General features: G+C 46.6%; 1 long non-coding RNA gene across 1 annotated transcript; it reads left to right on the plus strand.

Moving 5' to 3' along the window:
* Positions 1-10,411: 10,411 nt before the first annotated feature.
* On the plus strand, positions 10,412-14,885 carry LOC117286590. The gene is made up of 3 exons (XR_004517759.1): positions 10,412-10,592; positions 10,960-11,141; positions 14,778-14,885. It is a non-coding gene; the product is annotated as an uncharacterized LOC117286590 (long non-coding RNA).
* Positions 14,886-17,433: the final 2,548 nt, after the last annotated feature.

Here is a 17,433-nt window from a genome sequence, read left to right on the forward strand (position 1 = left end):
ATGCATCACGGGCATTATCAGCATCTAAGATGCAAAGAAGCTACTGGGAAATTCCCAGCTGTGTATGTTTCTTGAAGCTTTGGCCCGCAAATCCTGATTCAGAGATGACTGGGTGAGAAAGAAAACTGGCCTTGGGTGGGGTGGTGAGATGCCAGGCACTGTAAGTGTAGGAAGAGGAAGACTGTGAACTGGTGAGCTCTAGACTGACAAGAAACTAGAAAGCTTCACAATCCTGAAAGCTGATGAAGATGCTGAATAGTGAGAGCCTCATACACAACTGGAGTGACGCTTATACGTGTGTCAGAGCTTGAGCTACATGTATCAGTGCACACAGTTGAAAACTGTCTTTAAGGAGTTTTCTCTCTCCTAAAATATGTACAACTGAAAATTGCAAGGTGAGCTATTTTCCACCGTTGGTGTTAATGGCACCAGTTCCATACAGACAGTCAGAGGCTGATGTAGACGTAAAATATTCCGTGACCTCTCCTGAGATGAGCCGACGAATGTGAACTATGGCATGCTGTGACGGCAACCGGGTGTGCCGGATGTCACCTTTCCTGGAGCAATCCCCTCTTCATCTTGGTCTTGAGCCAGCAGACATTCCTAGGAGAACGAATGCCAATCTCCGTGAGGAACTAGCTACTCATTAATCCATCGAGTGAATTACTTTCAACGGGAGTCTTAGTGACACGCAGAGTGATTAATTGTGCTATTAGAAAGCTCTATTTTTTTATTTAGTCTCAGTGACACTGCTAGAAATGGACTCACAGAAATCAGCCGCCGAGATTTCAAATTTAATACTCTATTGTGAAGTACATAAAAACATCAAGCATGCCTTGCCTCTTGCTTTTTATCCCAGCATCTACAAAAGCCCAGGCATTTTAGACAGACCCAGTAAATCAATGTTCATTATAAGATTCTTACACAACAGAATTGCTCACTGATTTTAGGATCAAGAAACAAGAGAACCTTATAGAATTCCCCAAAAAGTAATATAAAATTAAGAGTTTTGTACATTATAATCACTATTAAAATTGTAATGGATATTTTATACCATTTATCTAACTAATAATCCTAATTATGTTTTTGATGCCTAACCATGAAATACATTTTTGGGGGAAATAATAGTTAATTTTAAACTGACACACTGAGTAATCTACATATTATAACCAAACCCCTTCATTACGAAGGGGCAATTAGCCCTAGATTTCCTCACAGTGGAATGTGTGAAGTGACTCTCAGCTGGCTTGAGTTTGTCAGGGTGGTTGGAAGTCACTTCTCTGTTTTATGGGCTCTCCTTCAACCACCCTTTCCATTGTAAGTAGCACCCTTGGTGCTCTACACCTTTCTGAACCTTAAACTATATACATATTTTATTGGATCATCGTTCCCTCTACTAGCAGAATATGAACTCCTTGAAGATGGATAATCAATTACATTATGAATGTCCCTCAAGTTTCTTTATCCTAGTGCTTCCACGTCTCTTTTAGGGTCACAGGGAGGGGCAGCCAGCAGCTTGTGAGGCTGTGTGGCAGGGAATGGTGCTCTCTCTCAGCTCTGGATGCAGCCCCTGAGCTGTTTTCCAGTAGTGAACAGTAACAATTCCCCAGATGCTGGCAACCATGTCTCTAGCCACTGACCTCTGGCCAAACCTGGAATCAGCTGTTTCCTTCCTGTGGCTCTAGCAGAATTCCCTCAAAGCTGAGCAAATCTTTCAGAGAGAATTCCAACAAGACGCCCACTTTGTGCATAATTGCGGTCCTGGGGAGGTGGAGGTGGAGTTCTTGCAGTGCCTCCTCCCACACCACTGGCCTGTGGATTATGTGACCCACGTGGCTGGATTTATTTGGTCTATGACAATTGTCTCCCGAAGGTTCCTCCATGGCTCTGGGATCCTGGCACTTTTAGTCCTTGTTTAGATTCTCATGTCTATGCCTCAATGGAGATCTAGATCCTTCATCTCCTACTTCACGATGGACTTCTCAACCCACAAGATGTGAGTAAACAGTTGAAGCTTCTGGAACCTTCTCTCTGGGCTGAGAGTTTCTTGGCGATCCTTGGAGAGTTACTTGGAAGCCTGCTTCCCCATGAATGCACTGGGGACATCTTTGGTGTATGGACATCTCTCTGTTCATGCACCAGAAAATCAGGTCTTAGGTCTGTAGCAACCAAAATTGTGCAGAAGGGATCGCACAGTCAAAGGGACAGAAGAAAACAGAAGATGAGGCTGCAGATTGGGAGCTCTTTGCCAGTGCTGAGCTCTGGAGTCCATGTGAATGGAGCTGTTTGGTGCAGGGTCCAAGTGGGGACTACAGCCGCGGTTCTTTAAGGAAGCTCCTCCAGTCTTCCCGTCTAGCCCTGTGTTCACACACTCTCTGGGCTGCCTGTTTAGTAGTTTAGTTTCTGATGCCCGGATTCAGAATCTAAGTTCTGATGCCTTGGGACAGTGGCACAAAAACCATTATTGTAAAGCAAATGTGCAGCACATGATTTTAGTAGAGAAACAAGGTTCCCCCCCCTTTAAAATACGTTTATTTTATAATATGCACAAGCTAATTATAAACATTTTAAAATGAAAGATGAGAAAACAGTTTCTCAAAACCTTTTAGCCATGACCTCAATGTTAGCATTTTATCCTTTTTTTCTTGCAAGTTTTGTTTTAGATCATTGTTGCTGTGATGCTTTCCATTAATTTGGTTTGCTGATTCTCCAGTAAGCATGAAGCCAATATTTCATTTAATGAGCACCACATTAATTGGGTTTACATTACTAGCATTTGAGCAATTTTACCACAACATATCCAGTCGGTCTCTTGACTAAAGAAAATGTGTATTTCCCATTTTGATTATTAAAATGATGTTATTATCAGTGACGGACAGCATATACATCGGCGGCCCTAAATATCACAGAATTGGAAAATTCCCGTGAATGTAGCTGTAGAGGTATTGTAGCCATGGCAACATACATTGCTGATGTGTCTGTGGTGATGTCACAACAAACAAACCAATTGCCCTTCTAGCCAGGTGAAAACATAGGTCACACAGTTATACATCGTAACAGTGCATAGCACTGGTGATAAACAACTGGGCCAATGCCTTATAGAATTATGTAGACTATTATTTTGTAGTACACTTCCATGTGTAAAGACTGAGTTGATAGTAGAGCATGCCAGGCTATGCCCAGACCAATCTCACCTGTCTCATTTTACTTTTTCTTCTTCTCTGCATAAGGAGGCCACGCGCAATAACTTATGAATACCGTCCAGGTCTGTGTAAGAATACTCTCTGATAAGATGTCTTACGTATACAGACTAACTCTCCACGTTGAATATGACCACTATGTGCTGCAAATAAATACTAACAAGAGGAAAATTTAAAAATGCCATGTATCCACCAGCCAGGTTTTGGTGATGTCTGAACAACAACAACAAGAAATAAATAAATAATTCTGAGATGCTCAATCAGCAACAAAATCAGCTAACAGTGCATTTCTCAGACCGCATTCCTGACGTTAAGCGGTGTACCATACACACTGGGTGTGCACATCTGTGCCGCTATGGTAAGAGGAGGAAAGGAAGTGGCCAGGAAATCTGCTACGCTGTGTGGATGACCCTTGCTGATTTAGTGCCTACAATGTGAACTAAAGCATCTCAGACCATCTCATCCAGGGCCGCAAACTCCATGCGGCAAGTCCATGCTCCAGTGTGAGGACACACATGCCCTCTGGTCACAGTCACCATGGGTGGATGGAGCGTCAGAATGGGGTCATTGAATTCTGGATTCTGTGGTCTCTCCACTCTGCTAGATTGCCTTAGACTGACGAGTTGTTTTGTCTTCATGTTCTGCTTTACTTATGTAAAAAAAACAAAAAACAAAAAACGACTTTTTTCTTTTTTGAAATGTGTGTCAGCTAAGCAGAAAGATCTGATAAAAAGTACACTGGGGATGAGGAGAATTCAGCACATGCACTGTCCCAGAAGTATCATTTCCTCTGACATGCACGGTGGGCAGCGCGGGAGGCAGTGTTTGTTTGTTAAGTGGCAGCGATCTCTGCTCTGATGTGCTTGGGCAGATCGCTGAGCGAGGCAAGGGTGAAGACTTGGCTCAGGATGAGAGTCTCTTGAGCGCTGGTGCTGACCAAGAACACTTGAAACAAGTGTGAGCAACAGATGGCAACGCCAAACCTTTTAATAAAGTGGGGCAATGTCCAAGGAATCCTGCAAGAGGGTCACCAACCTGTGCTGGGGATGGGCAACAGTCAGACGTGGCTTCCTACTGAGAATGACATTGGACTGCTGGGGGCTGGGGGACCAGCTGGCTGGGAACTGGGGAAAGAAGTAGGTGAGGAGAAACAGCTGCCCTTAGGACACCACACAGGACTGCCGCAGTTCAGGTCAGGAAGGTCCCCCAGATGTCGCCTGTGTTCAGAGGCATGGCTTGTGGGAGATGCATGGATCACAGGGTGAGGCCATCACTCCAGGTGACCTCCCTGGTTCATCCTTTCTCTCTCTGCTTCCTGTCCACCATGCCAGGAGGGGCTCTCCTCCCCGGATCCTTCCTGCCTGCAGCCAGCTGATCACGGACTAAACCTTGAGCCAAAGGTAACCCCTCTTCCCTTTGGTTGTCAGGTGCTGTGTCCCTGACACAGGCCCTGTGTATCTGTGCAGGGCAGGAGGTTTGTGCATGTAGAAACTCCCCGCCTAGTATAGAGATATAGCCTGATAAACCTGATACAAATTGAAAATATTGTACAGCAAACTGCCTTTCCTCCACCTCTGCATCCCAGCTGAGCAACACAGCACACTGGAAGTTGCCTGTGATGCCTGTTGACCATGGGGCTGCCTGGGTACTCGGGCTCCCTGGTACAGCCCTGGAATGGCAGAGGAGCCCTGGGCCACACGCCTGGGAGGAGACCACACTGGGAATTCACATCCGGGGTGTGGATTCTACGCAGTGTACCACTTTTTGCCACCGTACAGAGATTTTCAATTGTCAGTGCAAGGTGCTCCCTGAGTGGCCAGTGGTGAGGAAGGTGTGCCTCAGTGGGTAGTGTCTGTAGATAACCCTGGGGGCCGGCACTGTGCCTATTCTTCCACCACCTTGTGCCTCATTCCACAGCCTTACGGGCATGAAGCCCTCCCCTGAGGAGCACACCCTGGCAGCGAGAAGGCCCCTGGTCTGCCCCGAGCTCTGCTTTCCCTTTTCACACTCTCCCTTCTAAGTCTGTTGTGCACATGAATGAGGCCAGTGCCTGTAAACTTTCCCAGCAAAACTGGAGGATGTGCTTTTATGCTTAGAAGGTAAATACTACAGAGGTCAGGAAGAGACACGAGGGACCACCGTTAAACGCCCAAGCAACATAATCACTATGAAAATATAATCTCTTTTGAGCCCTTGTTGCTGTCTTTTAAAAAGTGCCTGTGTAAAGGAAACCAGCTTATTAAAATGCATGAGGTTTAGCCGGCCAGGCTGTCACCAATGATGGGAGTAATTTTATCTGCAGTCCATACCACATTCTCTTAGATGTACCAAAGCGATGTTTGAGTTTAATGGGTGTGGAAATGATTTTTTTAAATGTCCCCGCCCCCCCCGTCCCATTTCTCTCAGGCAGCCTTTCCCCCAGCCAGCCTCTGGACACCTACTTTGAGTCCTTACATCTGCCCTTCCAGCCAGTCGCCAGCCCACACCCTGACAGTCAAGTACAACTGCTTGTCCCTCAGAGCGGCTCCTCCTCCTCCATGACAGCTGTAGTCCCATTTCGTTATCTCTGTCATGTCACCAGAAATGTGAAACTTTTCTCTCCCTTCTGAGCTCTACATTGCCTACTTTTAATCTTGATTCATTTTCCTCCCACATTCCTACCCCAGAGACTTTTCAGAAAGTGAGAAAGCTATTAGAGATCCGGGAATAAATGTATCAGTCCCCACGCCAGTGAAATCTTAGTTCCAACACACAGCTGACTGGAAAAGGGAGAAAGAAAGATATTACAAAAGGCCACAAAAATGACTTTACAGGAAATTTTATGCTTTACGTGGATTCCTTTGATGGTCATTTGGCTATTTATTATAACAAAGGCTATAAGAAAATTAATGATGGGGAAAGAACTCCGTCATTGTTCAGCAGAACTGAATAGAAGTGGGATGTGTGCCGAGACTTAAGGAGGAAACCGACATTAGAATTTGAATCTGGAGATCGCTGGGGACTTGCCCTGAAATGGGGCATCCGGATCATGCCCACTTCCCTGCTCGCTCCCTGGCTGCCCTGAGGTAAGCATGCTGTTCTCCACCCTGTTCTTCCTCAGGCCTGAAGACAACTGGGCCGAGCGGCCAAACTGCAACCGCTGAGACAGTGAGCCAAAGTGAAGTAACACTGTCCTTCATTCAGGTCGATTCCTCTCAGGTTTTGGAAAAGCAACACAGAGTTGAGGAGTCAGAACAGCTGTCCAGGGTGTGGGGCACAGGGAGGAACCAGTGTCTGCACCGGAGCGACCCCTCCTCAGGCCCACGGCCCTCGGCACAGCCTGAAGAATCCAGACTCCTTCAGAACAGAGCCAGGAGCCAGGCCTGGAGCTTGCAGCCCCTGCCAGAGTTTCTGCCTGGTCCCCTCAGGATCCCAGGGTGTCTCAGCCCCGATCCTATTTGGTCTTGGGGAATCGCTGCTTTCTCTATAATCTCATTGGTGTCAGGAATCACAGTGGAGAACCTGTGAATCCTGGACATGTAAGAGAAGAGAGTATCAGGTGCAAGACTGTTCTTTTTCCTCCTAGAAACAGAGAGCTACTGGGCATCCAAGGGAGGAATTCTAAAACTATGAAATAAAACCCACTTTCTTTCTCCACAAGCAGGGAGGGAAACTGAAATCCAGGACTTTCAAAAATTTCATTCATTTTGTCAAAGTGAATGTTGGCTGTCTCTGACAGCGAGACCAGAAGCAGGTTCACATAGGGATGTTTCCTTTTCCTTTTCTTTTTGTGGGGGAGAGTACTGTGGACTGAACCCAGAGTCTGTGCCCTGAGCTCCACCCCCAGCTTCCTTTTCATTTGTACTTCTTTCATCTTTTGAGATGAGCTTTCCCTGGGCTAGAAGTGAGATCCTCCTGCTTCAGCTTCCCAAAGTGCTGAAATCACACAGGTGTGCCACCACACTTAGCTGAGATAATTTCAGATGCAGTGGCTTTTGCCAGGTACAGCTGATTTTCTGAAAGTGTGCACTCTATTTTTGCGGGGAGGGCATCTTTTTGCAGCAATAACATGAGAAGAAAATTCTAATTCTTGAACCATACCAACACACATATTTTATAAAATGAATTTGACAAAAAAAGTAAAAGAATCATATACCTGGTATTTTTAAAAGGATGCAGTATAATAGTGGTGGAAGCTCCAGACAATTACAATGGACACATTTGTATTTTCTGCATAGTTTGCTGTGATTTCCAAGTAACCAGGGAAATCAGGTGTGTGTCCAGTACAGCAAGGGTACTCAAGGGCATTCTGTGAGCCTTGCCCTGAGTGGGTGACTGCTTTCGTGCCAAAGTGGGAGCCAGGATGGCTCTGAGGAGAGAGTCATTGCTGAATTAATGTGAAGCTCACCACCCCATGATGTGATGTTTGTATTGAACCCTATACGAGGTGGACATTCACTGGGGCCAGTGTGGAAACCACACCACAGAGAAAGATGTGCCCGGTGGAACCTCAGCCATCTTCTGTCTTTTCCTAAGCTGTCGGCTCCTTCTTGGTTGTCCTGTCCTTGGGGGATACTGTACATGTACACACACAAACACAAATATCCATCTGTATTCAAATATGTTTTCTGATGTAAAAATTTGCATGTTTATTTTATCATTGTTTGGAAAGTGCAAAAGCACACACAGAAGAAAACCTGGCTTATGATCCCATTAATTTATGAGAAACTATTCTCTTTTTAGGATTTTTAAGCCTTTTTGAAACTTCCTATTCTGATTTTACCCAATAAAGCATATTTAAGAGTCATTTACTGAGTATATCATGTCCACTAGTAAGTATTAAACATAATTTTCAGGTACATTTTCTTAACATTGTGCATTTAGATTTTTCTGATTTTGATAATTATACAAAAATATTGTTATTGGATCCACAAAATTTCCAGGAATTCATAAGGTAGAATTAATAGTTTGAAAGGCATGGCCATTTTGAAGGTCATTATTAGCAAAAATCTCAAAGACTTTGTATGTATTCAGCCTGTCTATTGTGGTTATGAAAGTGGGGGTCCGTGTCCATCCTAAATCATAAGCAAATATGGGACAAACAGGAGACAGGCAGTAAAATATTTCAGATTCCTTTCAGCTGTCTGCAAAAATTTTCACCAAACTACTTAGGATCTTTTCAAGGAAGTTCTCACAAGTGGCAGAAGTGATATGCCTTAAAGAAATAAACGCACTTAGCAGAGATGTTTCAGGCCCAGGGCAGGCTAAACCCTGAGACCAGTATCCTCAGTGTTTAGAGAGAGAAAGAGGTCAGGCAGGGCAGAAAGGAGGGCTCCGAGCTGGTCAGAACTCCCCCTGGAGCAGCCCTTGGTGGGAGCCTTGGGAGCCAGGCAGGAAGGACAGAGAGGTCCTGAGCAGCCGTCCTGCAGATGGTACATTGACTTTGGGTCAGGAATGGGTGCCGGGGTCTGCAGGGCCCACAGGCACGTGGAGCAGTTTGGCTGAGAAGCAATTTACCAGCCCATACCAAATGTATCTCAAGGTTTGGGGGAGCAGGGTGGCTCTGCTGACTGCCACTGGCTGGACCAGAGCAGATGGGGCCAGCCAGGGGCAATGTGATGGTCAGAAACTCAGCAGGCCACGGCAGGGCAGGGGAAGGCCCAGGTCCATACTTAGCAGGAGTCGTCTTTTCCGCATTTCCTCTGCTGGCCTGAGTGCCATAAATTGAATTGCATGGAACACAGGAAGCACTGATGGTTCCCAGCTGAATCCTGGAGAAGACGGGGGGCCCCACAGAACAGTTAACTCAAACCCTCTTTCCCCGATGCACCAGTAGGTGTGCAGGAGGAAGAGCTGATGATTAGATAAGTATGCAGAGAGCCAAGCCCCAAGCGTATCCTACATTGTCTTCATCGGTAAGGGAACATTTTGTTTTGCTCACAGACTGTTGAGTCTCTAGAACTCTGCAGTCCAGTGTGGAAGCCACCGACCCTGGATGACTTTTTAAACAGTGAAAATGATGGGAAAACGCTTCAGTTCCTCTGTCACCCCAGACTCATTCCAATCACTCGAGAGCCTCATGGAGCTTGTGACCAGGGAGGTGAACATCCTTCCTTACAGGAAGAGAAAGATTCACCGAACCACCCTATGCCAGACAAGTTTCCATGGTAACATGTCAACTCCCTCTGGTCCAGCCCGTTAGTGAGAAATCTCTCCTTGTGCTTCTTCTGAGAGGAGGAGCCTGCTTGGAATGACTTATATCACCATTCGGAGCTAAAACTGCCCTCTTCAAAGTCCACAGAAATGGTGCAGAAGATGCAGAATAATTTGGACTAAGTAATAAGAAATATCTCTGAACAAAAAAAACATGTTAGAGACTTTAGAAATTTTACTGTCAGGGAACCTCTCCAAATTCAGTAAATTAATAAAAACAACAGAGATCTCTAAATACAGTATTCCCTTCTTATTCACTGGGAATATGTTTCAAGACCCCTGTGGATGCATAAAACCCCAGAGAGTACCAAATCCTACTGTTGTTACTTTTAAAGACAGGGTCTCACTCAATTGCCCAGGCTGGGCTGGAACTTGTGATCCTCCTGCCTCAGCCTCCCAGAGCACTGGAATTGTGAGTGTGTGCCACTACACTGGCTAATACCAAGCCCTGTTATTCCTACACACCTAGGACACATTTTACTTTATAAGTTAGACAGTGTCTTAGGTAGGCTTCTGTCACCGAGCACACACAACTCAAAGGAGGAGAGGTTTATTTTGGCTCATGGTTTCAGTTCTTGGCTGGCTCTGGGGCAGAAACAGTATGGGAGAGGGGTCTGGGGAGGAAAATATGCCAAACATAGAGCAGCCAGGAAGCAGAGAGAGAAAAAGGAGCTGGGCAAGGAGATGCAGCCTTCCAGGCCACACCCACAGGGACCTGTGTCTTCTATGACTTCCCAGACCCCTGTCCTAATAGCAGTCAGCCATGGATTTATGGGAGGGTGAATCCACTGATGAGATTAGCCCCCCAATGTCCAATCAGTCACCTCGCAAGTCCCAACTCAGACTTGTGGGGACGTTCCAAGTCTAAAGCCTAATACAGAGTAGGGGATAACAGTAATAATTAAACGGAACAATCATAGGTAGATAATAAAGCTACTAACACCACTATGTGCTTTGTGCTTTGCGGCCATTATTAAGTAATAACGTTCGTTCTGCAGACATAAACTCTGCCACACTCAAGGAGCAACGGATAAGCAGCGCCGCCATGGAACCAGTGATCAGAGGGGGCAATGGGACGGTGTCTTCCTAACTCCAAACCATGAGCAGTGTCCGGAGCCTGTCTAACCTCTCAGACCGTGGGAGGCGGTGAGGAGTGGAAACCCGGAGCAGCTGTGGAGGAGGGAGGTGACTGGCCTGGAGGTGGGCGTGGAGCCTCCTGGAGGCCTGGGGTCACGGAGGGGCTGGGGCTTTGCTTAACAAAGGGCATCTGATGTTCTGCTGAGAGGGTGGATGCGATTTCAAAGCAATGCATGTCTTAAAACTGCAATTTTTCAAAAACAATGTTCAATATTTACCATAAAGAAATGTTATCGTATAAATATGGTTTTTAATTTCAAGAACATTTCATTTTTTTCAAGCCTTCAAGCCATGGTTACTTAATTATGCAAGAATGCTAATTAAGCCCACAGGGAGGAGAGATCTGATACTTAGTTGTGTGCTTGTACATTACGCAAGGAAACCATTGATTGCACTCCCACATTAACGTTATTTGCTTTATGCACTGAAGATGGCATTTAATGTATTGGCTGGATGGCACAGCATTCCATTTAATGAAGTCAAATGAGGGCTACATCTTCAATTTTCTGAGCCTAACGATCAAACAGAAGCAGCCTAGATAATCCAGCCTTGGAAGAGCCCAGGAAAGGAGGAACAAGAAAAGCCAGTGGAGAATAATGATCTACGCTAGAGGTAACTGATCTTTTTATTTGACTGTTTGATTAGAGCAGGCCCGAGGCGGGGAGCTCCCTTATTGTGTTTACAAACAATTCCCGCCTCTCTGGTGGCCATCCAGTGTAGAAGCCGAGGGTGGGAGTGCTCGGCCCCACTCCCACATCCCCACACCGCTCCTCTCTGCACTTCGGCGCATCGGGGACAGCCCTCGGTGCCCAGCAGTGGTCTCCGTGGCTGATGCCCAGGCTGGAATCTCCCCGAGTGGTGGTAGGCAACTTCCCAGGAGCCGGTGCGTGTGACCACCTGGAGGTGGGGCTGGGTGGAACCCCAGGAAAGACTGAAGAGACCGGGGTGGGAGAGCGGGGCCTGCATTTACAAGGGAGTGCGAGGAACTCAGCTGGGGAAGGGCAGACCTCTACAAGCCGAGCAAGAAGCCTCCTTTGCGTGTTTTCAAGCGCCCACCCGAAGAGCGTCCTCGGTACCTGGACATTCAGAGTCCCAGCCTGGGTTCGTGCCTGCAGGGCCCGCAGGTAGCTGGCTGGGTATCAGGGCAGCTGAGGTGTCTGGAGTTCTGAGTCAGGACAGAAGGAAAAGGTGGGGACAGGGGTCAGGGCCTACAGGTGCCGCAGTGAGCAACTGCAGGACGGAGTAAGCAGGTGTCTGTGCAGCAACAGTGCTCGGTCCTAGTGCAACCAGGGGGCCTTCATAGGCTGGCTTGAAGGCAGACACGTGGCGGGCAGAGTTCTGGGTGTGAATTCCAAGCCCCACATAGAAGAGATTGCTCCCTGCAGAGAGGCGGGAGCCGGGACGCTGCGGGGTCTCTCTGAGCTGAGCTGAGGTGGACTTGACAGGAGGAGCAGCTGCGCAGTACAAGAGGGCAGCGAAGGGAGGCTTGGACAGCCTGGAGCTTCATGCACACAGTGAAGAAGGAGGGAACGGAGTGGTCAGGGGATCCACCTGACACCCCCAGTGGACAGACCACAGACACGTGGCCCTCCGATGCACCCTTCCCTCTAGATGCCACACGTGCTGCCCAGAAAGTTTAGCTTATACATTAAGCATGCTAAGAGCTTAACAACAGCAAATACAGTAAAATAAAGAAAAGCTTCGGACAGTGGCCCTGTAATGCCAGCAGTCTGGGAGGCTGAGGCAGTCGGATCTCAAGTTCAAGCCCAGCCTGACTCAGGGAGTCCCTGTCTCAAAAGTTAAAAAACAGAAAAGATGCTATGAATGTAGGTCAGTATGAAGGCCCCGAGTTCAATCCCCAGTACCACAAAAATAAGTAATTAAATAGATAGACAAACAGGTAAGTCTACTGTAATAACACTTATAAGAACGCACTCTCCAGGTCTGTCTGTCTTGCTCTCGAGACATCCTGCTGTCCTCACTGCACTTCTGGACCACAATGGACCACAGAGCTGATGTGCAGAAGATGAGGCTGTGAAAGAGGGGCCACTGCACCCCCCTGAAGGAAGAGACCGAGTACTTACCATTGCAGAGGGCTCTGTGGATGGAACCCTTCTTTCCTGGCCAGGATCAAAGCCTTTCTAGGTGGCAGGTGGCACCTCCTTGGTTATGGCCCTGTCTGCCCCCAAGCACAGATATGCTCACCAGGGACTGGAGCTCCTTGTAGCCTGGCGGACAGGATCATAGCAAGCGCCCCAGAAGAGCTTGTGGGCAATGGAATGTGTCAGTATGGAACCCTTTGCATCCTGAATACTTACAGGAAGAAAAGAAAATCACCATGTCCAACTGTTCCTTTCCATTGGGTCATTAAGTTACATATGTTGGCACATCTGTCATCCTGGCATTCTGGGAGGCTGAGGCAGGAGGATTGCAAGCTCTAGCACAGACTGGGCCATTTAGTGACTTAGGGGACCCTGTCTCAACATGACAGATGTAGCTCAGTGCTGAGGCCCTGAGTCCATTCCCCAATACTGTAAAATTAAAAAGAAAAATGAAAAGTGTCCAGTGGACACTACAAAGGAAAAATGAGTAGCTAGAATGGCACAGGAAGAAGTTCTGGGAGTGGGGAAGCACGGGGAACAGCCTGGGCTTCCTGAAGAGCCACCCCACTCTCTAAGTCTGTTTGCTTAAAAATGCTAGGATCTTTTCTTGGAGGAGCAGGTGCCGAAGACTGAACCTGAGCTACATTCCTAGACCCCTTTTAAATTTTAAATTATGCATACATTTTTTTAAAGATTTTTGAGACAGAGTCTCAGTCACTAAGTTGCACAGCCTGGCCTTGAATATGAGATTCTCCTGCCTCAGCTTCCCAAAATGCTACAATTTCATGGACTTCTACGCTATAGCCTGAATCGAGAGAAGAAAATGCAGAGGAGCACCACATCTGTCTTGTTCTTGATTTCACACACTCGCAACCTTCCCGTACTAGTGGCTTAGCTCTGACTTTGGCATTGACCAGTTCAACAGAAATTTCTGATTCCAGCCTGTGGAGAGCCCTTGGGAGGGGTGTGAAGCAGGATAATGAGGGTGGATGGGATCAAAATGTATTCTGCTAATGGAAGCACGATATTTTGTGAAATCAATGGGCGCTGATCATCAAAGGAGAGAATAGAGTGCCCTGGGGCATTGGGCTTCCTGTCCACAGCCGCTTTGACTGATGTTGCCAAGTGTAGATGGTGTAGCTGTTCCTTCCTGGTTTTCCTCTGGCTTTTACCTGGCACTTGAAGGTGAAATACTTTGCAGAACATTGTGTACAAATATCCCCATTTTGTTGCAAATACAGCACAGCTATTCCACTGGCCTGGTGATGTCCCCAGCATTTGGGTCCAGGTGGTTCCGGCTGGGCCTCACTGCTGATATGTGTTTGCTTCTCAAAAGTTTTGAAGTTTGAATCAATTTCATGATTTAAAAACACGCTATGCAGTCAAACAAAAAAAGGGTAGTTAGATAAAAGGAACTGAACAAATTAAATCTGAAAGTAAAAGGAAACGATTTTTTTTTCACATCTTTCTTTTAGTTAATGCCTACTGGTTAGAGAGCTTAATAGGTTTCTCTTGGCAAACTCCTGTCCACATAGCGTACTGTAATCCCTTCCCTCCATCAGCCCCTTGCCCCACCTGCCCCCCAGTCTTACATTTTGGGGGCTCCACTTCACAGAATATATCCACGAATTATACATCCCATCTTTCTCTGGGTTCCCAGAAGGGCCTCAGGCCAGCCTTGTGTCCAGGTCAGCTACATCTGCAATTCTGGGTTTTTAGAAAACTGACTTCTTCAGCTACTCCATGCTGTGAGGACTCAGAGGCCCTGTGTCACGTACCAGCCTCCCCTCCTTCTCAGCATGGCCCTGAGTACCCACAGGACAAGGGCTGGAGTGACCACCAGGGAGGAGACCCTCGGTGGAGACAGACACTGGAGAATGAGGACTTAGACCCAACAAGAGCTTCCCAAGAAATGGCTCTACCTTTCAAGAATATGAGTGAGATTTAGTATGAAAGATCAGAACCCACTGACTCAGAAAAAGCTGTTGTCTTTAATTTGCATTTTTAGTAGACATTTGCAGCGCACAATGGTCACATTCATTGCGGGGGTTCGCACGTGCACATAGCGTGTTTTAGTTCCTTTGACTTCCCCTTCCTCTCCTCTGTTACCCCTTCCTCTAACTCTTGTTCCCACTTTTCTTCACAGAACAAAAGGTGTTTGAACTGGAGATGGTGGGCATGCCTGTGGCCCCAGTGCTCTGGAGGCTGAGGTTGAAGGATTGAGAAGCCCAGCCTGGGTCACAGAAGAGTTCAAGGCCCACCTGGACTGTGTAGTAGACTCCCAAGAAAACAAATAAGAGAAAACACATTGTTTTGTAATAAACAATTTAAAGAAACAGCTTTCACAAAGTGCAGAGTGCCACTCATCACAGGCCTCTTAGTAAACCCTAGAATGTGTCTGTCTTCCGAACAATTGTTAATGCAAGCTTCCATTTCATTGTAGAGTCCAGCTAACATCATGATATGTTGTGTTTTAGTCTAAGGACACTGCTGTAGCTTGTATCTAGATGTGCCCTCAAAACTCATATGCTCGTAGGTGGGTCTTATCAGAGCTGGCTGGATCTAAGGGCCTGTGGTACTAAATTAATCTACTGATTGGTTTAGCATATTTATGGGTGTGGTTAACAGGAAGGCCCACTCTGGGTGTGGGTGGCACCACCCCAAATGCCTGTAACTTTATGGGATAAAAGGGAAAGGGAAGCTCCCTACTGTTTCTGCTGTTTCATGCCTACCCTGCCATGGACTGTTTCTTCTCTGTGTTGCCACCCTGCTTTGGAGCCAGCCGACTATGAATTGAAGCCTCAAAAACCGTGAGCCAAAATAAACCTTCCTCCTTTCACTTTGAGTGTTGGGCATTTTGTCTCAGCAATGAGAGTAGTGACTAAGGCAGTTACAAAAGGACAAAGCTGTTGGAGCACAAAAATCCAAGACCCACAAATGTGATGCACAAGCCATGCACAAGATGCCAGCGCTCACTGTAACTATGGTTTAGTTGACATAGCACAGAGTTTAGAAATAGCCAATTATTTCCTCCTCAAGGGAACCCCTTTTTGCAGATGAGAAAGCAGTATTTATAACTTACACAAGCTATTCCAGATAATGAAAACTGGCAGAAATGCCATTCCAGCCACAAAAAGCTGCCTCCAAGACCAGACTCCATGTTTATACCTTTCTAGCTCTCCAAATTCTCTCCTAAAAAGCCTGTGCATCCACAAGTAAGCTATACATAAAATAAAGCCCTCTCATCATGTTCGGGTGGCATGTGGTGAGAAATCTTCTAAGAGATATGTACAACTGATATCCAAGCCAGGCAGCAAAACAAGCTTTGGTAAAGCTATCACCATGAAAGGCTTGGGAATTATTGGCTGGAATTGTAACTATAGCAGGAGTCTACTAATGGAACATTTTTTGCTGTGTATTGGTTGCTACAAACTGTATTCTTCATGGTAGGAACAGGGAGGAGGTGGGAGGGAAGGAAAGGGGAGGGGTTGGGGGAAAGTTGATCACTGGCTTATTTTGTAAGCAGAAATGAAATGGAAAGACAGATCCAAAACTCTGAAGTTTTACAAGGGGGTAAACTGAGTGTTTATGCAGCTCAAATGTTAAGGAGACAGGGATCCGAGGAAAGTCCCAGGAACCAAGGTGAAACAGTAGTAAAGACAAGGACACCCTCTCTTCCTGCTATAGGTGGCTCCACTCAGTCTGGATTAGCTTTAGAGAAAGGGCTGAGATCAAGGGAGAAAAGTCGGGGAATGATTGTCGGTACAGAGCTGGCTGGAAATAACCCATTTCCCTAGTTCTCAAATCATTTTTTTCTGAATTTTTTGTGGGAGGCAGCACTGGGCATTGAACCCAGGGAGGTAGGAGAGAGTTACATCCTCAGCCCTTTTCCGCTTTTGATTTGAGACACTAAGTCACTATTAAGTCACGATTCTGGGCTCTGATTGATAACCCTCCTGCCTCGGCCTCCCAAGTGCCGGCGTTATAGGTTTGGCCCCATTCACCCATCTCTACATACATTTTTATATATGCCTCCCTTTATTTTGGAAACCACAGAACTTGTACCTGGGCAAGTCTGGATACCAGTTTCTTTGCATTGTTTATTTTTCCCCTTTTAAAATTGTCTACTGTCCAAGACAGTATTTTCCTTGGATCCCACGATCCAGTTACTTTTCTCCTTCTGGCTGGGCACAGTTCATGCATACGCACACATGAAACAACACACATAGAGCTGTTTCCATTTTCTCCCTCCGAGATCTTGGGCTCACAGGACTCACTATTGTGTTTGGCCTTCACTTGTTGGCGCTGTTACCCCTCAGTGGTGGGAAACTTCTCCTACTGGTGATGTTTCGCTTCCTTCCTGCTCAGTGTTATTGACTCTGGCTTTTGAAATTTTAATCACCGCGTTTCTCACCTGAAAATCATCTTTCCTCATTTCTGATTGTTCTCATTGGATAGCACCAGATCCCCGCCCCCCGCTGAAGAATGTGGATGAAAGGCTTTCAGAATTTTTTCCTCTGGGGATGGTCTAACACAGCAGCATTAGGCTCGGTGCTCAGCACTAAGTGCTCCTTTTCATTGCTTTTGTTTCCTGACTTTTAGCTAGGAGTCTGTCATCACTCTATCCAGTAATGGGGTTTGACCTTTTCAGCTCATCCTCTATTTCTTGAGGTCTCCTGTTACCTCGCCATGTCTCCTTGTCTACCCTTCAGGACTCTGCCTGGTGCAGCTAATGGCAGCAGGGTCTCGTTCCTCTCTTGCCAGCACTGCAGGTGCAAGGATGTTGGTGCTGATGGCCAGGA

Source organism: Fukomys damarensis, unplaced genomic scaffold (assembly GCF_012274545.1).
Source record: "Fukomys damarensis isolate Sample0158 unplaced genomic scaffold, DMR_v1.0_HiC HiC_scaffold_17, whole genome shotgun sequence".
In the NCBI taxonomy this organism is placed as follows: Eukaryota; Metazoa; Chordata; class Mammalia; order Rodentia; family Bathyergidae; genus Fukomys; species Fukomys damarensis.